Here is a 27,950-nt window from a genome sequence, read left to right on the forward strand (position 1 = left end):
AAGGCAACCACAGCCCTTTAGCAGTAAAGATCTGTGTCTCCCAAGATAGCTCCCCATCTTCTTTTCTGCTGATTCACTGCACATGCTATGTGCTGCTGTCACTTACTGAGTTTAGGGACCGACTCAAAATATACAGTACACACATATATATAAATGTCACAGTATAAGGCTGATTAGTAATTAATACAGATAATTACTACATGACAGCACAGAAACCAGTGCAATTAGCATCAGAATTCAATAATCAGCCCTGTAGCATCAGCTTATATGACAGACCAACCTCATTTTCTGCTTAAAATTTGAGACAATCCCTAAGCTTAGCTTCTCAACAGCTGCTCAGAGTCCACTGAGCATGTGAGTGTCGCAGACACTTTCCAAGATGATGACCCCCTGTGACAAGTTTGAAATCCTGGATCATTGCTGCTATTGACAAGCTGAAACTTTAGGCTGGTGCAATAAGTTCATTATATAAAATTTGATATTTTTAGCCACATTAATTTTTAGGGTTTAAATTCACTTTTAGAATGTTATAGAATTGCTAATTTTAAAGGATAACTGTCATAGGATATAGTGTTCTCTATCTTTTAAGTTTTACACAGTAAAATTAACAATAAAAAAGAATACAGTGTTAAGCCTATAAATAATAAAACAATAGCCTTCCAATAGCTGCCCTCTATTATAGACACTCGCTGGCCCGCCCTGCAGTGACGTCACAAAAGCAGCAGGTCTATAAATAGAGGGCAGCAGCAGGCCTGGGCCAGGTGTGGTTTGGGAGGGGGTCGGGTGTGGGTTGAGAAATTCTCCACCCGCACATCAGTAGTGTGTAAAACCTCTCTGTTTGCAGACAGGCAGATTATTGAAGAGCTGCATTTGTGCCTCTGGTTTGGTTGAAGCAAAAAACTTTTCAAACTGATTGTAGAGGATCATTTCAGCAGTGCTGCTCCTTGTAGAGAGGGGGACCATGCATTGTTCAGACCTCTAATCTCCCCCAGTATTGTTACATATCTATTTGGACACAAAAAGGAAAAAGTATGACCCATAGTATTGCACCTACCCACTCAATTAATCTGAGATCCCAAAAAGAAATAAATAAGACATAACTTTTATTTATTAACCAACTAAAAATGATATGAAACGAAAAAATGTATGTTAAAATATTTAAAAACAAGGTTAGGTATGGAAGCTGAATAGACACGAAGTCAACAGCTCATAAACGGTAACCATAAATTGAGAAAGTTAAGTGGGTTTATATTCACAGTTTTAACTGTTTCCCCACTATATTCTCAATAGCAGCAGGTTGCTGGTGACCCACAGTATGTGGGTAAACCGGACGGACCGAACGGTATTGCGGGTCAGTATATGGCCTCTGTATATGGTTGAGCCAAGATATGGCAACACACACTTATACCTATAAGCTAGTTATACTTTGATATATAACCACATGGGATTGAGCAATATAGTAACAACTCAGGTCAGGTTATGACGGGAGGAGATTTGGCGAACCAAAACTTCAATGCCCGCTCAGGTCGTCCCTCGTATCCAGGCTCTATAGCGCAACTATGACAGAGTGTCGGCGTGACTATAGGGGGATCAACGTCCCGGTATCGAGTATACTACCCGTTTCTTCCCGTACACCCCTCCTTTGAGGTTAAATCAAGGCGCCATGTATGAGTATCCGACTGGTTTGTCCCTGTTAGCGTGACAAACGGAGGAGCGACCTGTCGGTACTGTTTACGCTACCCGTTTCCTTCCCACACCTCCCTTCCTTAGAGTTGAACAGAGGAGCTAGGCATAAGTATCCGACTAGCGGAATACATTAAGCCCGTATCTGTATAGCAAGGTTTCCCAAACCACCCTTCCGCCCTTCCGCCCGTTCACCAGCACCAGCCCATTCCCCGTTCCTGCCTAACAGTTAAAATTGTTATTAGAAGCGCCTGACGCGCGTTTCGCTCGCCAACCTGCGAGCTTTGTCAAAGGCTATTTTTGGCGCTCAATGGATGCAGGTTTAAATGGAGAGGCAAATGCCTCTCAAAATTTGAACTGGCCAATCATGACATTGGGGGCGGAGCACTGTTCATTATAGTGCAGCTGCCCTATATTCCTTCAAAGCAAATTGCTGGATAAGTTAAATGGCAACATTACTTAGCAACAAATTTGTAGTGACAGTAAAGTATCCAACTGAAGAATTTTACTGTTGAATCCGCAACATTTGATGGAATGGTTGCTAGTGTATTACATAAAGCAACATCATCCATGGATGATCAATGGATGGTGCTACCTACCTTTTCTTTGACGTTGTTACATATCTATAATCCCCCCCTGTAAAACCCTGTACTCAGTGTCAAACTGGCCCGGCGGGGCACCGGGAAAAACCTGGTGGGCGCCGACCCTCATGGGCCCCCGCCGGGCCAGGCCCCCTCTCCAGACGATAAGTACTACTACAAAAAATATATATTTTTCGGTGCTGTGCACCAGCATGCACAGGGCAACGTTCGCACAGGCGCGCCGAGCTGAGCGCACGTCACAGTGGAGGGGCGGCGTTCGCACATGCGCGCCGAGCGCTCTTTCACAGTAGGGAGGCAGCGGGGGGAAGCAGGGAAGGAGGCGGCGGTGTGCCCCTGGGCCCCCAGTCTGACCCTGCCTTTACTGTTCACATCACAGTCCCAAACTGCTTTGTTCACCTGATCAAACCTCAGACAAGCTGCTGGAGTATGTATGTACACAAATTTGTTTCGGTATAGATTTTATTGTACTAATTAATGTTATATATCAGTGAGAAAAATAGTTCATGACAGTTCTCCTTTAAGTATCTTTTGAATTGGTTTTCATTTTATAGTTTTTTAATTACTTGCACTTTTCTTCTGACTCTTTCCAGTTTTCAAATGGGGGTCACTGATCCAATCCAAAAAATAAATGCTTTGTAAAGCTACAATTGTATTGTTATTGCTACTTGTTATTACTTATCTTTCTATTCAGGCCCTCTCCTATTCATATTTCAGTCTCTTATTCAAATCATGCATGGATGCTAAGGTAATTTGGACCCTAGCAACCATCTTGCTGAAATTGTAAACTGGAGAGCTGCTGAATAAATGCTAAATAACTCAAAAACCACAAATAATAAAAAAAATTAAAACCAATAGCAAATTATCTTGGAATATCACTCTCTATGTCATAGTAAACGTACATTTAATTAAAGGTGAACAACCCGTTTAAGAGTACAACAATTTTTCCTTTGTGATCCTCCCTCACTGCAGTAGGAGAGATAACCGTGGTAAGAGTGGGGCAGGGGTGGTCAGGGTTGGACTGGGCTAGCGTGACACCGGGATAAAAACCCAGTGTGCCCCAGCTCTTTAGGGCTCCGCCAGCCCAGACCCACTCCTTTACTCCCTCTTCCTCCTGGTCGTGCTGGATAGTCTGATAGCTTGCCTGTTTTTCTGCTTTATTCCAGTCTAAATCACTGGGTGGGTGCCAGCCCTGCACATGGGAGAACTGGTAAAAAGTTATATAAAGAAACCAAAAAAACAGACATGCCTGCTGATACAGGCCTTATTGTGCTCCTACCAATGCCTGTGGAATTGTTGGACTTTCAAAATAATAATGTTGTTCCGGAGAGAAAGCTGGTAGGAGAAAGGGACATTTAGGGTTGAGTCTCCCACCATTTTCTGGTTACTTTTAGAATCAGGTTGCAATGGGTGTGGGTTTTGCTGGATGGCAGTCGGCTATAGACCTCGTGCAGACCCTACGTTTCTCTGTGCTGCCAATAAACTTGTGATACTGCCTTTCCTGGTTGTAATCAGTTAAAATGTTAACATACTATGGTTCTCAACATAATTTGCAATAAATACAGTTACAATACAATATGATCACATTGAGAATCCTAAGATTATGATAATGGAAAAAATATTTCTACTTTACTTCTGGTCTTTGTATTTTATATTGATCTTTTGGATAGACAATACAAATTAAAGAAAAAACCACATTGAATAATACATCATTGCATGTAGCTATGCACCCTGTCTTTTGGAATAGCATTGCTAATCCATGCCTAATGGAATTGTCTCACCTGAAGATAGGAAGCAGGATCATTTTCCAGCTGTTTTTTTTTTAATGCAACTTATATGAAAAAGGGATGCACTGAATCTGAACCTCACTTTGTATGTTTGAAAGAGGAAAAATGTCTGTGGAAAAAAAAAAAAAAGACTTGAAGAGGGTCTCCACAAAGTAGAATTATTACTCACCACATAAGGGAAGTGGCCCCGGTGTACCACCCTAAGCCCTCATCGTAGGGAGCAGACAACCGAAAATTAATATGGAGCAGGCGCTCAAATGAAGGCAATCTTCCACCAAGTAGTTGAAGCTAAGTAAAAATATTTCTTGTGTCCTCAGCCTTACGCGTTTCGTGTTACAAACACTTAGTCATAGGCTAAATGTACAGATCTTAACACAAGTATTTAAACATATGTGCACCAATCACAACAACACATCAATTATCTGGTAATCCAATCCCTCAGTTCTCCACATAAACCAACCCCTATGTGTAATTAGCTTTGGTGTAGATACTATAGAAAATATGGGTACCATTTTGGTACACCTTTATTTAGTCAGGTGTAAATTATATAAAGATACACCCAGTTTAAATTAGGTGCCATTTTGGTGCACCTTTAACGGGTGCCATTTGGTACACCTCTAGTATGTTTGTTAGGTCAGGTGTAGATAATGTAAAGTAACCCAACTTTGGATGGGTGCCATTTTGTTACACCCTTAATGACTTGAGGTTGGTGAGAACCATATAAATATACTCAAATACAAAAAAAGAGACTAAAATACAACTTAACAAAATGAATACAAAAAACATATATTTGGCAAAAATATAAGTACAAAGAACTATAGCATAATAAATTAATTATTAGTGACATATGTCACTGAAAATCTTATTGGATGAAGTGGAATATTAACATCGAAAACCTACAGATTTGGAAAATCTGTTTAAAGGTTACTTATTTCAAGTAAAATACTTAAGTTTAAGACCCAATTTGTAGAAAAAACACATATAAATACAATGTTGTAGACTCTATCCTTAGGCCATAGGAATTAAATAATGAGTAATGAATCAGAAATAAGGATGTTACTATAGTGTGTTCCTGTGATTTTAAGATTATATCAAGATATGAAATAGAGATTGCATGTTTGAAAAAGGTACATTTAAGTTTTAGGGCATTATTGTATATATATATATATATATATATATATATATATATATATATATATATATCTATATCTATATCTATATCTATATCTATATCTATATCTATATCTATATCTATATCTATATCTATATATATAAAATTATATTAAAATTTCTTTCTTTGCCAGACCAAATGAGTATGATGTTATCAATGAAACATGCATAGACATATATGTCACTCTTAAAGAGATTTTCTTTTTTTTATATTTAATTTATTTATTCAGTTTTTTTGTTAAAACAAAGAATAAAGTACATAGCAGAACAGTACAGCAATAAATGTTCTCTCATTGCATAATCATCTTTGACTCATTAAATACATTTATCTGTACACATAAAAAAAAGGAAGAAAAAGAAGAAAAAAAAAATTATATAAAGAAATTGATACTATCGCCCCCTTCCTAATTGTCCTTCATTCTCTAGGAAATCACACCATTGTTCCCATAATTTATAGTGTTTACTAATTTTACCTCTTTTTTTTGCTATTATTTCTTCTATACCTCTTATTTCTTCAATTTCCTTAATCCATGTTATTTTATTTATTGGTGTTTTTGTTTTCCATTTATGTGGTATCATATTCCTTGCTACAGCTATCATTAATTTGATTACTGGATCTGTAATTATTTTCTTCTTTTTATAGTCATAAAGCAGTACAATTTGTGTTATGTCTGTATCTGATATATAGGTTCACATTTTCTCTATTACAGATAGAACATATTCCCAGAACGGCCTAATCACTTCACATTCAAACCACAGGTGGGTATATGTTCCTTTCTCTTTTTCACATCTCCAACATACATCGGACATTCCATACATATTATGAAGTTTAGTTGGTGTGTAGTACCATCTGGATATTAACATAACTAAATTCTTGCAGTTTTGTATCCTTTGAAATCTCTATATTAGCTTTACAGATACAGTTCCACTCTTGGTCTGATAAAGATATTTTTAATTCCTTTTCCCATTTTTTAAAAAAACACGGTTTGCTTAAGGATACTTTAATTAACTCCTTATAGGTCCTCGAAAGACTATGTTGTATTTTATCTCCTCTATCTATAAGTTTCTCAAACCAGGTTAGGGGTCTCATATTATCCTCCAATCTTAAGGAGCAGATAAACAGGGGAATGTAATAAAAGTCGCAAAGAGCAAAACAATTCGCACCAATAAGACTAAAAATTTTTTCAGTAAGAAGTTTTATTACATTGACTGCGCATTGGCGCAAACTATAAAATCCGCAAACGGTCTTTCACTGTCGGAAGTGGTCGCTAAACAGTTTCCGGGCTTGCAAAAGCTATTTTAAATTCGCACAAAGCAAAATTTGTTCGCGCAAAAGGCATAATTTTTCGCATTGTGAATAGTTTTTCTGTTAGCGATTTTTATTACATTCCCCCGAAAATGTCTTTTCTGATTTAATACCCATTCAGATCTAGGGTGATATCCATACTTTGCTTCAAGTTCCCTATTGTAATTATCCCATCTTTTTCTATGAAATCTTTTATTCTCATTATTTTACCCTCCTTTTCTTCCCATTTTTTCAGTAGTCTATCTTCTTGCCCTGGAGTGAAGATGGGATTATCACATATTGGACTCATAATCGATGGGTACGTAATTATGTTTAATTTTCTATTTTTCCTTCCCCATATCTTTTGAGTTGGCGCGACTGTTAACTCTTCTTTATCTATTTTTACATCTTGTGTTGTATTTAATCCAAAAACAGCTCCTAGTAATGTGCCCTCATCTCCTCTTTCAGCATTGAACCATGGTGATGACTCATCTTCTAAAGCCCAGTTCAATACCCTTGATATATGTACTGCTTCATAATATGTATAGAGACATGGGAAACTCACTTCTCCTTCTTTTTTTTTCCCAATCAGATTTGCATAGGACACCCTTGGTGGTTTTTCTTTCCAAACAAATCTCATCATAATATTTTTCATTCTAGAAAAGAACCCCTTTGGTATATATATCGGTAAAGCCTGGAATATATACAATATCTGTGGAAGGATCATCATTTTGACAATATTCATTCTACCAAACCATAATATATTAATATTTTTACATCTGTCCAGTTCTCTTTCTACTGTTTGGAATAATGGTACATAATTTCTAGTATATAGCTGGTTTGCTTGATATGTAATCTGGATTCCCAAATATTTAATTTCCTTATTTGACCATTTTAACAGCAATTTTTTTTTCAATTGTTCTACCTCTTCTTTTTTCAGATTTAAATTTAATATTTCAGATTTTTTATAATTAATTTTAAAGTTTGAGAATGTTCTATACCTCTCTAATATTCTCGTAATGTTTGGTATTGTTATTGTGGGTTGAGATACATAGAGTAATAAAGCATCAGCAAATGCTGCTACTTTGTGGTGGGTTCCCCTGATTTTAATTCCCTTTATGTCTTCTTCTTCTCTAATTGCAATAAGTAAAGTTTCGATACATAAAACAAATAATATAGGAGATAGGGGGCATCCCTGTCTGGTGCCATTTCCTATATTAATTCTCTCTGATAGAATACCATTAATCTTTATCTTTGCATTAGGAGCTATATATAGTGACATTATTTCACTCAATAGCTTATCTCCGAATCCCATATACCATAGTACTTTTTCCATAAATTCCCAAGACAATCTATTGAACGCTTTTTCTGCATCCACTGATATAATTACTGCTTCCTGATTTCTTTTTTGTATTATCTTTATCAGATTTAATGTTCTAATTATATTATTTTTACCTTCTCTTCTAGGTACAAATCCACATTGGTCTTTTTGTATCAGCATCAGTAAGTATTTTTGTAACCTGACTGCTATGAGTTTAGCAAATATTTTTTGATCCAAGTTAATTAAAGAAATTGGTCTATAACTAGCACACTCAGTCGGGTCCTTCCCTTCTTTATATATAACCGTAATATGTGCCTCTTGTGATTGACTAGGGATATTGCTTTTCCTATTTTGGTCATTATAAAATTGTAAGAGTGTTGTAGCTAACTCATTTTGGAATTTTTTGTAATACAGAGCGGTTAATCCATCTGGGCCTGGACCTTTTCCTACAGGGAGTTCTCGAATTATTTTTATAAGTTCGTTTTCAGTAAAAGAGATTTTCTTGAGCAAAAATATATTTCTCTTCCCACCACCCCATATAGAGATTGGCGAAGGAAGGAGCAAATTTGGCTCCATGTCAGTGCCACGTATTTGTACATAAAACTTGTTTTTGAATAGAAATAAGTTATGAGTTAGCAGATAATGTATGCTTGTAAGCAAAAACTCCTTCAACTGTACAGAATAAGAACTATATTTATCTAGGTGGTAAGCTACAGCTTCAATACCCAAGGAATGTGGGATACAAGAGTAAAGCGAGAATACATCAATCATAACCCACATATAGGAGGACCCCCAGTAACAACCTTGTAACTGAGTAATTAGATGTGAACTATCTTTCAGTTATCCAGGTAGTCTCAAGACCAAGGGCTGCAGAAAATAATTAACAAGTTCAGACAGAGGTTCTTCTAAATATCCCATGCCTGCAATGATGAATCTACTCAAAGGAGGACATTCAAGTTTGTGAATTTTTGGTAAGTGATAAAAGATGGGACACATAGGTGCTTGTACTTTGAAATAATGTTCGGTTTCAGAAGTAATAACAGACCTTTATTTTGCTTGGTCTACAAATTGCAAAAATGTTTTTTGAAAATTCTTTGTTGGATTGCTACTAAGGAATATAGTTAGTTTTGTCATTAAGCTGACCTAAAGCTTCACATATATAGTCAGTACGATCCATAACTAGATATAGCAGCCCCCTTGTCTGCTGACCGAATAACAATGGCATGGTCATTCTGGAGCTGTTCAAGGACCAAATTTTCTGTATATGCGAGATTGCCTTTAGCATGATGTGTATTTGTAAAGAGTTTCAATGTATTAAGATCTCTTTATTCCTGTTTCCAAAATATTTTGATTGTGTCATCTCTCTGAAGTTATTAAACTGCAGATTTCCTGGAAATTATTTATATCAGTAATAGAATGTGAATCAATTGATATCATATACTTTGGTAGTTTGATTCTGCAAGTGGGAAGGAGATAATTTTTTTTAAATAGAAGTTCTCACAAATCTATTCACATCAATCAAAGTGTTAAATAAATCAGATTGTGCCGGACAGAAAGATAAACCTAACTTAAAAGAGGATCGCTCCGTGGTGCTCACTGGTATAACCCCAGGCCGGTGCAGTTTTCTGCTGATAGGAGCACCAGTCCGGGGTTTCAGGTAAGTCAATACAAATACTTGGGGATGCCTAACATTTGGCACCCCCAAATGCACAAAGCCTTTCCTTCTCCTTTAAGACAAATTGTGCATCACCCCAAAATCTTGTGTATGTGCCAGAAAGGGGTCCTAATGCCCATGGGCAGTGTCCAACATAATTATGGAGTCTGAGGGAGCAAGGGGAAATTTGAGGAGTGGAGTGATATGTAGGAATTGCTGAATGGAAAATGAGAGCAATTGACTGCCCCTCTTTTTTTTATTTTTTATTTGACTGTTCTTATTTCTGTCTGTAGACCCATAAAATTGCCAGGTGGCTTTCTCAACAGCTGTCAAAAGACAGACACCATGTAGCATTGTTAAGTGGTGAACAGACATTCCGAGAAGGGAAAGAGAAAGTACTTGTTACTACCAACATTTGTGCACGAGGTAGATATTACATTGCAGCAACTTTGTTATGTGTCTTTACACCTAACCTAAATAATTATTGCTAACAAGTATGTGTAAAGTGCAAACATTTTAAAGAAAAACTAAAGATTAAATAAAGAAGTAGGTCAGAAATGTTGTACATTATGTTTTGGGCTTCTGTACCAGCCCAAAGAAAATCACAGCTCTTAAGCAGTAAAGACCTGAGCTTTCAAGGTGCCCCTGTAAATCCTCATCTTCTCTTCTGCTGATTCACTTTACATACTCTGTGCTGCTGTCACTGAGCTTAGGGACCGACTTACAATATACTGAATATATATATATATATATATATATATATATATAAAATATAAATGTCACAATATATGTCACAATATAAGGCTGAGGCTGATTAGTAAATAATTATTGGTGCTTGGCAGCTCAGAAACCAGCACAATTAGAATTTAATAATAAGCAAAATAGAACCACTACAAATATTTCTAGGAATTGATGTTGAACAGGTCTCAATTGTAGTGAATTTTGACCTGCCAGTAAACATTGATGGCTCAGTTAGCTTTGAAACATACTTGCATCGTATTGGCTGCACTGGGAGGTTTGGAAAGAAGGGCATTGCAGTGAACCTTATAGAAAATTTGATTGTATACATGCTAAGGTTTTGGGTTGCCCCTGGTGCATTGAATTGCCAACAAAATAAATTATTTGGATGAGGAAATGCAAAATTGTTCTAGTTAAAGGGGTTGTTTACCTTTAAAATTTAATATGATGTATAGAGTGATAATCTGAGACAATTTGAATTTGGTTTTCATTTTTTATTTTTTGTGTTTTTTTGAGTTTAGTTTTTTTATTCAGCAACTCTCCAGTTTGCAATTTCAGCAATATGGTTGCTAAGGTCCATATTACCCTATAAACCATGTATTAATTTGAATAAGAGACTGGAATATGAATAGGTGAGGGCCTGGATGGAAAGATGAGTAATAAATATGGAAGTGAAGTTTAATGGTGATAATGAGAAGTCAGCGTTATCACCCTTGGTATGAAGTTGTGGATTTGTTTTCTGTACTTGCAACAAAGCCAAATTAACTTTTGTTAAGGGTGAAAAAAGTAAAGTTGTATTTGAGTATTGAATAAAAGTAAAACATCTTTGTGCGCTTGCCAAATCCAGCACTAGTGAGCGATATGAAGTTATGGAAAGATCACACAGATTTTGTTTCTGAATAGTATTATAATTCAGAATGTACCTGCTTACCAATGATTGCATTTATTATGCGTTGCAGCAAAATTTACGGCACAATTTTTCACATGACCACTTTTTTATACATCACTAAAAAGCTTTTTTTACACTTCATCTTTGAACATTTTGGCTATTTGTAACAATTGTTTTTGCACTTGTTTGCACATTGTTATAGTTATCCATGTTGTTTTAAAAAAAAAAATGTCTGTTACCAAGAGTTTTTTGTTCTCAAACACTAAAATAATAAATTATCTGCACTACATAATTTATTGCATGTTTGGCCTTACAGATTGTATAGCACTGCCCATTTCACAGCACATTAGGCTGACCAAGCACTTGAACGATTTTCTTTGTTGCAACTTGCTTTCTGTTTATGGTTTTTATCATGTTCTCTGTAATGTGTTTTGTATTTGGAAATGTAAATCCTGAATGCTGCCCTAGGCATCGGACCTAAACACGCCTCTTACATTGTGCACGTGATGTCAGCGCTTGGTGTGCGTGACATCACACAACGGAAGTGATGTCAGCACATCGTGCACGTGACATCACATGGCGGAAGTGACGTCAGCGCGCTGTGTGTGTGTGACGTCACTAACGCACCATTGCTCTGGCCCCCCTACCCCTCACCCCCCAGCTCCATCCCAGGATTTCGTATGGAAATCTGTGGAGATGGGTGGGGGGATTTTAAAAAAAAAACAAAAGAACTGTAAAAAATAGGGCCGCCCCAAAACTGTGCCACCCTAGGAACAGGCCCTTGGGGGTCTTAATATAAATACACCCCTGAATACTATGCTTTCTCCTGCTCTAAAGTGAGTATGTGGTGCTCTGATAAGAAGTACCCTGGGCTGATTTATTACAGACGAGGAGTGGCAGCCCATGAAAAAAGCAAACAATTGTATGTAGGGCTCGCCATTGCTTTTGGCATTAAATTTATTTTATGTAAGGATCATTTGCACTCATTTATTTAATCCTGGTCCTCAGACCACATTAAACATTTCTGGAAATGGTATCAAATCACAGAAGTGAGCTTAAAGTGGACCTGTCATCCAATCAAAAAAATCTGTATAATAAAAGTCCTTTTCAAATTAAACAAATTATTTTCTTTATTAATGTATTCATAGCTATTGTAAACTCGTTTAAAAATGTCAGCTGTCAATCTAATATTGCCTGCCAATATTCAGCACTTCCTAGATGCCACTGCTCTCCCCACGTTCCCCCCGCTCTCTTTACCATTTAATTGGTGCATTGGAATAGACATCAGGTCCCCCATTCTGGTGCACAAACAAGATTTTGAGATGATTTTGAGATGATGCAAGACTTGCCTTAATAAGTGTCCACAATATGGCTACTGCCTGCTTGCTATAATTATGAATTCCCAGACCGAAGGAAACAAGATACAAATACTTTATACAGTGTAATTAAAGTTTATCTTGCTTGACTAATGTGATAAAATAGGATTTGGAATATTTTTTTCAGGTGACAGGTCCCCTTTAATATTGGCTTCTGATGCATTCCATAGGTCTTCTTTTCTGCATGAAACTATCTATGCATAGTTTTATCCATCCCAGCATAAATTGCAGCATAAATCAATTGTCACATTAGCCTAATCATTCCTTATCCTGTTTGTTGCTATGCCATTGTAAAAGCATAGCCTAAAAGGATAAACCTTTCTAAAATTACCCAAATTAGTAATACTATTTGACCTTATTTTCACTTTGTGATTGTTTTCCCAAATATAAGGTCATAAAAGAAGCACAGAATTTGTAGTGATTTTTTTTTTCCCTTTTTGGTTGCAAGTTGCAAGTGAAATCTAGATGCAAGTGAGATAAATTTGTGTGACAATTTGTTAGAAATCACTGTTCTATACTCATTAATCAGTGTAACGAGATTGCCATTCAGGAACTTGCAGAGATTATCGGCAGCCGACAGAAATCTTTTAATCTGATCGATCGTCTAAATGACTGATCTCCATGGGCTGAAAAATGTCGGGACTCTCCACACACGGTCCAAAAATCGTACGAATCAAGGAGTGGTACGATCGGATCTTTGCGTCTATGGCCAGCTTTACGCATTAAAATATTTTTACCTTTAGTCATCCTCGTTTTGTGCCACAAGATGGTGCTGTAGAGTTAACATACAGTTGTGGTTACCATTACCAGTTAAAGAGTTTGCTATATAAAGTCAGATAATTTAAATATTGAGTTGCTAGTTTCAAAGAATTATGGTACTAAACATAGCAATTTCCCATTAAGGCCACACAATGGGGATCAGCATCTTAGAACCAGACATAGTTTTTCTATTATAATAGTGACTGTTCCTATTTAAAGGTGACTTTCACCCTGACCTAAACATCTGTATAATAAAAGTCCTTTTCAAATCAAAACCAAAATCCATTTTTTAAAATTAAAACACCCAAACCTATTATAAAGGGATTTTTAAAAGAAATCTAAGCTGTCAATCATGTATTGCCTTTTCACCCTCTATACCTCAGATAATAATTATACACAAAGTGCACAGAGTTTATTTAAGGACACTGCTGAAGTGCTGTTTGGTAAGAAATACTGTAGAGAGGAGCATTTTAAGTATATAAATGGGTACAGGCACAAATGGGTGGGGGGGGGAGATGCACAAGGTAAAAGCATGTTCCTTATGTGCCAGGCTAATATTCTAGTGCTCAAAAAGGGGTATATATATCAAAGAGTAAAGCCTGAGATCGCCACAGTGCTGCTAGAGTGAAATTCCACCACTCTCCCTTCCTTTCTTTGGAATTTTTTAAGAGTATTTATCAATGGGTGAAAGTTCACCTTTGATAAATACACCTTTAAAAATGCCACAGAAATTAATGGAGAGTGGCGGAATTTCACTCTAGCAGACTGTGCGATCTCATAATTCACTCTTTGATAAATATACCCCTTAGTCTTTTTTCTTGAAGAGAGAGTAGTCCTTATGTAGGAATTAAGGGATGGAATTCCAGAGGTAAGGAGCAGCATGATAGAAAGGTTTAAGATGAAGGGTTGATGGGTTTAAAACAAGGTGGCTCCAAGAGGAGTGGGGGAAATTGCCAGGATTGTGCTGTGAGAAATGTAGTGAGGAGAAGAGGAGTGAAGGGCTTTGAATGTTAGCAGAAATATTTTATATGCTATCCTTTGTTTAACAGACAGCCACGCTAAAGATTTTATTTGGGGTTTAACAGGTTCCCTCTTAGGAGAGAGCAGGAGGATTCTAGTAGCAGTGGCTTAAGATTGAATGCAGGGGAGAGAGATGGGAGTCAAGAGGAACGGTTAGTAGGCGACTGCAATAGAGTAAACCAGATAGGGGCATGGATAAGTGTTTTGGCTGTTATTTGTGAAGAAAGGGGCATATCTTGGCTATATTGTGAAGGAACAAGTGACAAGTTTTGCTGGTAGTATTATTCTGAACTAAATAAAGGGAAAACAGTATTAATATGATTGGAGTAGGAGAGAGACTGGTCAAAAATGTACACAGGCAGTGTAATGAATTAATAGGGTTAATGGGCATGCTGTCAATGGTAATGGTGAAAGGAAGAGAGGGGCCAGGTTTAGGTGGGAAGACTGTGAGCTCAGCCAGCTTGAGCTGTTGTTGGTTCATTCAGGAGGAGATAGCTAGAAGGCAATTTGCGATCCTTCTGAACATAGGCAGTTAGTGAAGGGGTGTCTAAATATATCTGGATGTCATCAGCGTAGGTGATATATATATATTTTTTTAAAGTTTTTATTTTGCAATTTTTTAACAACAATAAAATGAGAAAGAGAAATAGAGAAGAAAAGAAGAGGGGCAAGGCAGGGGTATCAATTACAACTTTATAGGATTACAACCATTTTCCATACTACTGTATATCTAACCAGGTGCCCCATATGGCATCAAATTTCTCTGGGCACCCTCTGGCTAAGTATGTAAATTTCTGACTTGGAAGAGTTTCATTTACCAGCTTTTGCCAATATTGCAAAGAGGGGGGGTCCAGGGACTTCTAGTGCATAAGAATGGCTTTCTTAGCATAATAGAGCAGCTGCAGGTAGCAGAGTCTGGTTTAAGAGCGAAGTGGAACATCACCAGTTAGGCCTAATAAACAGAGTTCTGGGGGAACGAATATTTGGGAGTGCTAGCTTCTCATCCAGGAATTGAAGCACCTTACCCCAGAATCCCTGTCCGGGCAAAACCAAAATACATGGAACAGGGTACCTATCTCATCTCTGCTTAAAAACTTTACCTGGATGTATCTATCTCTCATTGAGATGGAAATATTTGGAACCATTTTGAGAGCATCAGACCACTTCTCATCATCCAACTTAGTGATGTCTCTTTGCCATTTGGTCTAAGATTTTTCCAGGGGTGAAGAGCCTGCAGTTGACAAAATAATATAGAACGAAGAAAGTGGTTTAGTCAGGTCTTGTCTGTGGAGGTAAGTTTCTAGGGTGGTTTCAGTTACCCTAATGGGTCTTTCAGGGAATTGCATGTTAAAAGCATGACGCAACTGCAGAAACCTAAAAAACATATTTAGAAGAGGGTGTATCTCTTGCCTCAGTAAGTCATAAGTTTTACATTCACCACCGTTGACAATGTCCCTTAAGGTTTTGACTCCCAACTGTGCCCATCTGTTTATGTCCTGTAGCCCATGAAAGTGAGGGAGATGGCTACTGCCCCATATTGGGGTCCTAGGAGACCAAATTTCAGAAGGGCCCTGTATCAATTTCAGGGCTTTCTGGAAAGCTTGAACAACAGTGACCATAGACGATGTGATGGAACAATAAGAAGAGGACCTCTCTATGGAAGTTTGGATAGGGCTTCAAGTGAGCCAACTATGGTGGCTTCTAGTATAACTGCTGGATTATTCATATCAGGGACCAGCCACCAATGGGCATAGACTAGTTGAGCAGCCAGAAACTATAGTTTGAGGTTAGGTAGGGCTAGTCCCCCATTAGATGAAGAAGCTTGCAATATTTTTATGTGTAAGCGTGGATGGTTTCCTGCACATAAGAAGCCCCTAATTATTTTATCCACCCCTGTAAACCAAGAAGCCCTAGGAGAGTTGTGCAAAGCATACAAAAATTTAGGGAGAAAAATTATTTTAAATATATTAATTCTACCTGTGAGAGAGAGGGTTAAGTCCTGCCAAATACCAACTCTGTTAGTTAGTGTCTGCACTATCGGGTTCAAGTTTAATTGTTCATATCTATCTAGCTCTTTATGTATTATTACACCTGAGTATTTAAATGAGGTCACTACTTGAAGACGTGATATATATAATCAGGGGTGCCCGGGGGGAGAGGGTCTATAGGGAAGATGACCGATTTAGAATGGTTGATATTAAGTCCAGAGTATCGACCAAATACAGTCACCACCATAAGGAGATTTTCCAGAGCCTGGTGCGAATTTGCCAACAGCATATCATCAGCATATAGCGATATTTTTTCAGTTAAATTCCCCAGTAGCCAACCCTGTATCCCCTCATCTGCCCGTACAAGAATGGCCAATGGTTCAATAGCCAAAGCGAAGAGCATTGGGGAAAGTGGACAACCTTGACGCATGCCTCTCACTAGGGATACACTCTCAGTTAACCTCCCGTTCACCATAATCTTAGCTCGGGGATGAGCGTAAAGCAGCTGTTCCCACTTTCTAAATTTGGGGCCGAATTTGTATTGGGCCAAAATTTCCCAAAGGACCTGCCATTGAACTGTGTCAAAGGCCTTTGCAGTGTTGAGTGATAACACAATTCTAGAGCCCGAGTTATAATGTTGGGTGGATAGAAGCGTAGGTGATATTTAAGGCCAAATGAAGACTTATGGTCTTCTAAAGAAAGAGTGTACAAGGAGAACAACAGAGTGCCATGTAAAAGATTTAATGGAGACAAGGCCCAATAAAATAATCAACACAATAAAAATTGGAGTCAAATCTAGAGGTTGAGAATGAAAAACAAGTGTTGTATGTCATAATGACTTGTGGCATGGATGAGCAAGACTAGTTCATCAGGCTTATGCAGGCAAATAACTATGGCCTAAAGTTAGGACAGAGCCACACATAGCTGTTTGTTGGGAAGCAACAGCCAATCCACTCTTCTTCACCACATCGGCTTGTGTGCAGACACTCGGAGTGGATTTTGGCACAAAAAGGCATGAGTACATGTACCGAGAAACTGCTCAGTGTGGCCATTGCTTAGGGATAGTGCAGGATAGTGCGACCTGATAACATACTCATTCAAGAACCTGATACAGAAGCTACGTCTTTAGAGACACCTCCTGGTCACTGATAAATTTAGCAGGGGAGTTTGATGAGATAGAAATTGTCCAAATATTGTCAGCCATTTAAAAAGCATAACAATCAGAGATAACTTCCTTTTATTAATACAAAGTAGAGTGTATTTATTGTCCCAGATTAAACAATATATTTCATAAGACCAATACCTCCTCACCTGGTAGTGAGAAAAATATATTTAATAACAAAATGAATCAAAGCGAGCTAAAGAAAGACTGTATCCAGTCTCGCATACTGAGCAATAGTAATAGATATAAAAAGGATAAATGTATTGTTTTATATCAGAATCATACAAGCTCTCCATGAGGGTGTCCTCATTAATATTCAATGAATATCAATGGTATCCCTGAAATGAAATGTCCCAAATGTAACTAATATAGTATGTGGCAGTGAAGGTGGCAACAATTGCTGAAAAGTCCTATATTTTAATTTTCTCCACTTTGTTAAAAGGCAAATTGATGTATTATATAGCAAACATATAATGGTAACTTGTTAGTAGAGAACAGCAATAACATTAGTTTTTTTATGTTTACATCTTACTACAACTTGAGAGTTTCTGTGAAGGCACTGCTATGGTATAAAAAAAATAAAAGATAAATTATAAGTATTGTTATTACAATACTTAAAAACAGACAAGGTCTTGTTAATACCAGATTTCAGAACAATGACCAAATATCCAGAAAGCATGTTATTGTTTAGAATCAAGAAATAATTAGAAAGAGTGATAGGCTCTCAAATTCTTCCATAAATGGCAGGTAGTTCACTAACACTGTATTAAGGGGAAGAACAAGATCAAGGGATAGAGTGTTACGCCTCATTAAAGTTTTAAAGTGAAAGTGATATTGTACTGCAAAGAGAACTAGAAAAATCAACAAGGAGCTCAGCACCCACACTCAGTCCAAACAGCAGTGTTTATTGTTTCTTTGATTTGCTGTGAATAACAATATTGCATTTTCTATAGGGATCCACCGAATCCAGGATTTGGTTTTGGAGTTGACTAAGATTATGTATTTTTCAGCAGGATTTGGATTCGGCCGGATCCAAGTGTCTGGCTGAACTGAATCCAAAAAATCACATGACTTTTCTTCACACAAACAAGAAAGTCAAAAAATATTTACCCACACAAAGTTCTAAATTCTAATTTTATGCAAATTGGAATTTGGATTTGGTTCGGTATTCAGCTGAATCTTGCACAAAGGATTTGAGATCTGGCCGCATCCCAAAATAGTGGATGTAGTGCTTCAGAAATGAACGTTAGCTAAAGTTCGCTATGAAAAGGAATTCAGGGATGGAATTCCATAGGGAAGATGCAGCAAGATAGAAAGGTTTGAGATTATAGGTGGCAGTGGATGTGGATGATGTGGAAAGAAGGTACTCTGGGGCAAATTCACTAAGACGCGAAGCACCGAACGCTAGCGTTCGTTCGCTAGCGTTTGGCATTTTCGTTACTGCGCAAATTCACTAATGAACGCTGGCGTAGTTTCGCTAGTGTTACTTCGCACCCTTACGCCAGGCGAATTTTCGCTAGCGACGTAACTACGCAAATTCACTAACTTGCGCAGTGTACTGAACACTACCTTTTACGCTAGACTTCCTTCGCCACCTCAGACCTGGCGAAGCGCAATAGAGTAGATAGGGATTGTTTCAAAAAAAGTCAAAATTTTTTCTATGTCCCAAAAAACGCTGGCGTGTTTTCTACATTATGGGTGATAGGCTGAAAAAGATCGAAAATTTTTTTGGGGCTCCCCTCCTTCTCCCCTACATTTCCTGACTCATGGCAACTTACCTAGACAGTGGGCACATGTGTAGGGCAAAATAAAATTTTTATTTGATAATTTGAAGGTTTTCTTGGCATTTCCTCCATTGAAATTTGAATTTGGCACCGTATGCAAATTAACCTTCGCTAGCGTAACTTCGCTTTACATAGCGAATCAACGCTAGCGCAACTTCGCAACCTTACGCTACCCCTGAGCGCAACTTCGGATTTTAGTGAATTTGCGGAGCGCTGGCGAAACTACGCCTGGTGAAGTGCGGCGAAGTTGCGCCTGGCGCAACTTCGCATCTTAGTGAATTTGCCCCTCTGAGAGAAGCAGATGAGATGGCCAGGAACGTACAGTGAGACTAGTGAAGAAATTAAGTGAGGAGCAGAGGAGTGAAGGGCTTTGAATGTTATCAGAAGGATTTTATATGCTATCCTTTGCTTAACAGGCTGCCATGCTAAAGATTTTACTTGGGGTTAAACAGCAACAGAGTCAGAGTCTTAAGAATGAATGCAGGGGAGAGAAATGGGAACCAGGCAGAATGGTTAGTAGGAGATTGCTTCTAGGAGGATCCTAGCAGGAAAAGAGACTGCAACCCCAGTGAACCCTGAGCACCATAGGGAAGCATTGGCAGTGAGTTCTTGGTGCAATTTTTCCTGGACAGGCATTGCAAGTAGGGCGTGGCCTCTAACTGACCACTTGAAAGGCAGCAAACAACCTAAGGGATACTTACTTGTTGATTCACTCGTACATTCTTTCTCTATCTATCAGGTCTTCTACGTCCCACCCAAGGGTCTAACAACAGCATATAAGATGGGCCCACAGACCCCCTCCAGCTCCCCTCTTTTTGGTAGGCTCACACAATGTAAATTGAACATAGCACAAAAATGCACTATGGTCTTTTCTGACTATTTCAAAAAGCGAATAGACATCCTGCTACTTCAGGAATGTCATTTCAGCAAAACATCCACACCCAAATATATGTCGAAATTTTACCCTCAAGTAGCCAAAATATTGCCACTAAGTCTCTACCTGTGTCAACAGCAGCAGCCAAACTATTGCCCCATATCTGTACCTTTGGCCAACCAACAGCGAAAATATTGCCCCATATATGTACCTGTGCCAGCCAACAGCCAAATATTGCCCCCAAATTAGTACCTGTGCCAGCCAACAGCCAAATAGTGCCACCAAAGTAGTACATGTGCCAGCCAGCAGCCAAATATCGCTCCATATCTGTGCCAGCCAGCAAAATATTGCCCCTCAAATATGTGCCAGGCCAGAAGCCAGCAGCAGCAAGATTATTGCCCCAGATGATCTGTACCTACAGCTCACGCACGACAGATCGTTAAGAAGAAGCTCAGCAGGCAGCAGGAGACACGGTTTCCAGCAAGTTAGAGGGAGGTGAGGACTGGGGATCGCTGCTGCCGCCCCTACGCTACGGAGACATAATATAGTGAATAAAGTACCCCCTCTTGTAAAATATAAGGATATTATTAGTTACCGAGGAGTTTCATGACCATATAAAAACACGAGGCCGAAGGCCGAGTGTTTTTATACAGGTCATGGAACTCCGAGGTAACTTCTAATATCCTCATATTTTACAACTGGGGGTACTTTATTTATTATAATACACAAATTTTAGTGAGTCATGTGACAGAAATTACATCACTACTCACCGTTTATAACTGATGACATCACTACTCACCGTTTATAAGGATATAATTTACAGGATATTCATGGCTTTTGTGTATTATAAAGAGATCACACATGGCCAGGGGGTACAATAAGTACAAACAGTTCATTAAAAAATAAAGGTGTATTCTACCTACCTCTAGTTGTGGCCCTGCATGGTAGAAACTACATTTGTCAAGTGGGAAGAAATAAGAGGACAAGGATGTTGGCGACTGAATGAATCTCTATTACTAGACATCGACACCTGTACAGAAATCTCTAACACAGAATATTTCAAAACAAACACTCTAACAGACACATCTGTAGCAATCAAGTGGGATGCCCTACAAAGCAGTTATAGGAGGTATAGTTATAAAACATTCCACACAATGCAAAAAAAGCAGGGTTTGAAAAATCACTCTCAAACGAAACCAGCACCAAATAGCTTTAGAGAAATACAGGACATAAGGACACAGCTGATCCAGGTTCTTTCAGATAAAGTGGCCTATATCTTTTGGAAAACTAAACACATATTATGAATACGCTAACAAGCCACATGCACAATGTTAGCTCGCAAACTGAAAGCACTACATACTTCACAGACTATCCATGATATACGTACCCCCACAGGAACAATAACTAGATATAACACATTCTGCACCTTCTATACAAACCTATATACAGCTGGCAAAGCTCCTGAGGAACACCTTGTGAGCAAGAAAGAATTCCTGACAAACTGGGCCCCCCTGACCATAACAAGGGAAAACCAGGAGATGATAGCCTCCCCAATTGCCACAAAAGAAATTGAACAGGTAATTGAAGATTCTAAGTTGAGTAAAGCATCAGGCCCAGATGGCTATATGGCAAAATACTACAAAAAAATTTCAACACATTTGACCCCTCACCTGCAAGACCTTTTCCAATCGCTCCTGGAGGGCTCACCCACCACAAAACATATGCAAACAGCCTCTATAGTAATGATACTAAAGCCAGGGAAAGTACCCTATAACTGCGATAGCTACAGACCCATATCGCTAATAAACACTGACATTAAGCTCTTTGCACAAACACTAGCTAATAGGCTCTCCAAAGTGCTCCTCAGCCTAATTAATCAGGATCAGGTGGGGTTTCTTACCAAGGTGCTAAGCGGTGGTCAATATTCGCAAAGCAACAGACCTGATCTGCCTTGCACCAAAATTGACCTCCTCCTCCCTCTTTTGTCTTCAGATGCACAAAAAGAATTTGACAGACTAGACTGGAGCTATATGTTTATACTAATGGTGGTTCTATGCTTTTAAATATGGGCATTGGTTTGGCCAATATCTCTCTCTTAAAAGCCTTTACTGGTGGGGGAGGATTCAGCCTTCAGACTGAACCAATGTTCAACACACACTGAATACAGGTAATGCTATTATGCAGAGAATTAAGTCTTTTTATACTATGACCTGAGATAAACAAGTTAGGGACTGCCATATGGGGTTTACCTTGACGTGGTATGGTGGCTTTTCAACTTTATGATCATAACTTTGTAACTAAAAACCCCTGTTTTGTAAACACATGCACTTGCATTTATACTGAATTACTTATGAGACAGGGAACCAGGGAAGTGCATTGTAAGTAGCACTTCCATTATACTTAAATATACTTTAATTTAGCCTTAAGAGTGCTTCCACAACCACCTGAATTTTGTATATGGAGCTATATGTTCGCAGTCTTAGACAAACTAAACATACTTAAACCATTTCTTATGGGCATCAAACAACTTTATACAGCACCCACAGCCCAGGTACAACCCATGGGACTTTTTTCCAACCGCATCACCGCATTGAGATTAAAGGGGGTACACATCAGGGTTGCCCCATGTCTCCCTTAATGTTCGCACTGTCCCTAGAACCCTTAGCCCAAGCCATCAGACAAAACCCCAACATCAAGGGCTTCCAGGTGGGAGATGAGGAATAATAAATGAACCTTTTTGCAGACGACATTCTTTTCACGCTGACCTCCCCTCAAACCACATTACCAAACTTGCTACAGACCCTAGAATGCTTCCAATGTATCTTGGGATACAAAATTAACCCCAGAAAAACGTATGCACTCCCACTAAAGATGTCTACAACTGAACTAAAATTGATTATAAATGGGAACAAGTCTCATTAGCAAATTTAGGGATATATGACACCCTGTATAAGACCAATTACCCTTAACTGATGTGGCACTCATACCATCTCTCCTGGTTTGGCAGGATAGCATCTGTCAAAATGACATTACTACTGCAATATTTGTTTTCAGGAGAATAGTTGTGTCCCTACAAAAAGCAATATCAGACTTCATCTGGGAGGGGAAAAACACAGAACAAAAGCCACAATTATGACCAAACCCAAAACACTGGGAGGACTGGGAGTATCTCATCTGTATAGAATAGTACCAAGCAAGCAGACTAGAAGCAATGGTCCATATGCATGCCCTGACAGAGGAACCTTGGAAATAAATAGAAAACCACTTCACAGCCCCATTGCACTTAACACATCTCTTCTGGATACCCAAGGCATCTAGAGACACCCCACCAGGCCTTCTTCCCCCATCGCGACAAGCACTAAATCTGGCAATTAAAATGAAATTGAGTACCCCTGCTACTAGACATAAAACTATTTTCACACTGGGATGCACCACTAAGGAATTTAGACCCTGGATAACCGAATCGAATCACTCTACTTGTCTTCTCATTGAAGTTATCTTATTCCAAAAATCTAGAAAGGAACATAACATTCCACATACACAATTCTTTCGATACAAACAAATTAGACATTACGTGAAAGCCAACTTCAAAACACAAATAAATCAGACCCTTACATACTTCAAAACAATATGTCACAACCGCTTTACCCCACACACCTGATCTCAATGACATACATTTGTCGCGACAGATATACAGAGGTACACCATCCCTACATGTTAAAAAAGGAAGAGGATCTAAATCTCACAATCTCTAAAAAGACCTCGTCAGCAATCTGGGAAACAGCCAATAAAACATCCATATGTATAATCTCCAGTGAAAGAGCATACAAAATCATATTTTGCTTGTACTACACCCCCACACACATTAGCAGGCTTAGCGGCAATCCAGCCCACTCTCTATGCTTCAGAGACTGTGGAGACAGGGGTTCCTTCTTGCGCACCTGGTGGACCTGTACAGTGGCTCAGGAATTTTGGAAAATGGTAGTGACTCTGCTCTCTGAGGTTCTACACTGCACGATACAAGCTGCCTCACATACATTCCCATCTCTATTAGCAGCAAATTGGAAACAGCCTCATCTTCCATGACTACAATCACTGATAACAAAGTGAACTGGATCAGAGCAATGGAATCTATAAGAGACAAACTTCATGACAGAAGTTATGAGGGGGAGCTGGAGTGGAACATGTGGGCCAAGTACCTGGAGAATCTGCAAAGTAGAGCTGATAAAATGACCTTTAAAAAACTTACAGAACATGAGATGCTCTGATTCCTCCATTAGTCAGAACCTGAAAACTTTCTCTTTCCCTTTCCTTCCTTTCTACCTTAATCTCTCGCTCTCCTACTTAACCTAGTTTAGAGCCCTACCTAAAGTTATATTGGTTTAGGGAAAACATGGTAACAGCTGAGCATTCAGTGAGCTATCTGTTAGGATATCAACTGGTGAAATGTATGTTATCAAAGCTAATACTACGTTGCACCTGCTATTTTTCTTGACAATTGAAAATCAATAAAAATATTAAATCTGTCTGTACATTAGGTGAAAATGCATAGTGCCTAACAGCTATGGGTTTTACCATGGAGAAGATTAAAAATGACTACTGAGATGAAGTAGTGTTGTTTACATGGTTAATAAATGGGATATGAGGAAAGGATTAGCTTGTGGGGCTACTGTCCAGGCATTGAAGCACAACATGTTTCTTGGTTACTTTACTTTGCAATAAACTCTACTGGTATGGGATGCATGCAACAAGGATCAAACTGTTTTCTGCTATACTTGAAGGCATATGGGGATGGGTAGTTTTTCTCATTTTACACAACTCACAACAAGAGTAATTTGAGATATAGCCTCACCAATGAGCAACGTTCAAACAATTGGTTTCTAGTGCTCCTGGCAGATGCATGGAAATATGACCTCACATTGGAGACTATTAATTATTAAGAGCATCAGGGCATTTATATATAATCACATTATCACTGATTGAATCTAGGGGCACACATTGAACAGACAGAGATCAGATAGACAAAGAAGTTAACCTAGGTTTCATTTAACTCTACGTTTTCATTCAGCTTGTGACTACCAATAACCACTGGTTAAACTATGATCAAATTGCTGATTTTGGATTTATCTAAATTACACAGCGGCTTATATAATATATGACACAGTAAAACAAAGAAAAGCACAAGTGCACATCGATATAATAGAAATAAAACTATTGCCCTAACAGGCGTTTTTCTAATAAATTGAAAATGTGTTGTGAATTTTGAAAGGTTTGAGCACTGTTCTCGTTTTAGTTGTGTGTAATATGTTTTTACATGTTTGTAGCAGTTAAGAAGTTATTTTTTTCATGGCTACTAGGTTAATGTTAATACTTTGTATTCTAAGAACAGTATTCCTTTAAGCCCAAAGTTCCGGTAACAAATATTTTTATTTTCCTGCTTTGACCCTTTAAATGCCAGCAGACATTTGACATGTTTTTGAATATCTTGTGCTCTTTCCCTTTAGGGGCATTTCCTGGGAGGGGGGCTTTTAGTTTACCTGGGAAAATATACTGTACATTGAGCAACAAAAATTCTAGAAGCATCAAAAATTCAAGCAGTAGAGAGAATAAGCAAACAGTATAGAAATAAGCTATGTGCAATCACATGTTACATATGAGATTGGAAAATTAAGACGAAAGGGAAAAAAATGAAAAATTTACTTTATAATGAAGTTTCATGATAAAATTAAGTTCACTCAGGTGAATCCAAAATGGGTAAACATGGCTTTCTACTCCAAACTTCTTTTCTAAATTTTCTAAAATTAGTGGTTTTGATGATACAGTATATCTGAAAAACTCCACAAAGTTTCCACTTTCCAGCACCTTATTTCCTACATAGCATTACATAACAAGCTAGAACATCCTAAATATGAATGCCAGGGGTCCACCAAACAATTTGATGCCCACTGGCATGTAGAGACCTCAAAATGTACATTGTGCATTCAAATTTCATGGCATTTATTTTCTATATGTGCTTACCTCCAAAATTTGAAACACGGGAAGATGGACAAAAAGTACAGGTGCTAAGTATCTGGGCTCTCCGCCAAAAAGCCTCTTATTTAATGAAGTTTTAGAGATTTTTTATATAGTTCTAACATATTCTGCAGCATTTAACAGAGTTTATATATAAAATACATAATTCACATTAGTCCTGCCCTGGGCAGTTTATTACATAAGATCCCTGTTATTTTCACACACATATTGTGGATAATTTTATCAGGAACCAGTTAACTTGCCTGTATGTTTTTGGAGTGTGGGAAGAAACTGGAGTAACCAGAAGAAGACCACGCATGCATGGGGGTAACATACAAACTCCCTGCACACAGTGCACTGACCGGAATTGAACCTCGAATTCCAGTACTGTAAGACAGCAGTGATAACAGTTGTACCACTACACACTATGGGGTTTGTTTATGAGCAGGAAAACCTACATGTCAGAACAAGTTTCTGAAAACCTAAATACACTGAGCAAAGTGTCAATTAATTAAACACTTTTCGGACTCTCATTTTCCATAGGGTTAAACACAGAAGGAAAATGTACTGTCTTTTAAATGTCATTTGGCAAATATATCTGTCAATATGGAGACAAAAAGGAACACCAAGAGCCCCAATCGTGTAATATATTTTTACAGGGAGTAATCTGTATAGGCAGGTGGGGACATTATCCTGACCCCACTCAGGAATAAAACGTCGCTCTCTGTAGAAGAAGAAAAAGGGGATGATACCCCTCCACTCGGGGTGGACTCGATATAGTAGTAAGACAAAACAGAGGCGCCAAAAGGATAAAAATAGCTAAAAGCACTTAAAAACCCAATGGGTAATTCAGAGGAGGTAGTAATGAACTTACCTCCTCCAAGCAGACACCAACGAAAGTGGTAATTTTCAATAATAGTTTATTCACAAAACAGTATTGCAACGCGTTTCGCAGGCATTTCCTGCTTCATCAGGCAATATGGAACGGGAGCAAAAACAACAGTGTCTTTGTATAAACACGCCAGGCCGTGTTTATACAAAGACACTGTTGTTTTTGCTCCCGTTCCATATTGCCTGGGTTTATACTGAAAAATTTATAGCTGGGTTCGCTGAAAATATAACTAGGTACAATAAGGGCATTAAAGCATTCGAGAAAAGAAATCAGGCAAACTAACATATATAATACAATTGAATTGTTCCAAAGAGTAAAACAAATCCCAGATATTTTTTTTATAATATATACAGTACAAGTGAAATATAAAGCAATAGATGTTAATGGTGTCATTATACAAAAAGTGACCCCATTTTCAAACTATTTAGCACTCAGCAGTGACTTAAATCTGTAATTTATTTCCCTTGATGGGTGTTCCTTTTTGTTTTTGTCATAATATAAATAAATGTGTTTGGAGGAATGTTCCCTGCATATGGGGATTCATTCTAACATTGGGTGCAGGGATATTCTTGGACTATTTAGTTATATAACCATGGCATCAGGTGCGTAACTTCATTGCATTAGAACAACTGTATTCTCCTCTCTTTCTTTACCTGGGTTTCCTTTTGTCCCCTTTATACCACTGGATTGTATAATTATACCTCCTATAGTAAAAAACAAACAAACCCTGTAGTCTTATTGCAGTTATCTATTTAGAAGTGCTACATAGGAAAGCTAATGCATTATTTTTTGTAATAATCATTTTCATTCTCCCTGTTCAATTTATAAAATGGTTTAAGCGTCAGACTTTTATCCTCCGACCTTCTTGCTAAGGACATGTCGTTTTTTAAATGAGCTGTGAATCCTGCAGACTGGCGCCTGTAAGAGGTGTGAATTACAATATATTAGAATGTTGTT

General features: G+C 38.2%; 1 protein-coding gene across 1 annotated transcript in view; it reads left to right on the forward strand.

The window, feature by feature from the left end:
* Window positions 1-22,212: 22,212 nt before the first annotated feature.
* The window catches only part of LOC108697232 (V-set and immunoglobulin domain-containing protein 10-like 2), an 82,419-nt gene continuing 76,681 nt past the window's right edge, over window positions 22,213-27,950 (forward strand). The window contains exon 1 of the mRNA XM_041571310.1: window positions 22,213-22,256. The gene's annotated coding sequence lies outside the window, so the exon portion shown is untranslated. The remainder of the gene's footprint in view (window positions 22,257-27,950) is intronic.

This window comes from Xenopus laevis, chromosome 7S (genome assembly GCF_017654675.1).
Source record: "Xenopus laevis strain J_2021 chromosome 7S, Xenopus_laevis_v10.1, whole genome shotgun sequence".
Classification (NCBI taxonomy): domain Eukaryota; kingdom Metazoa; phylum Chordata; class Amphibia; order Anura; family Pipidae; genus Xenopus; species Xenopus laevis.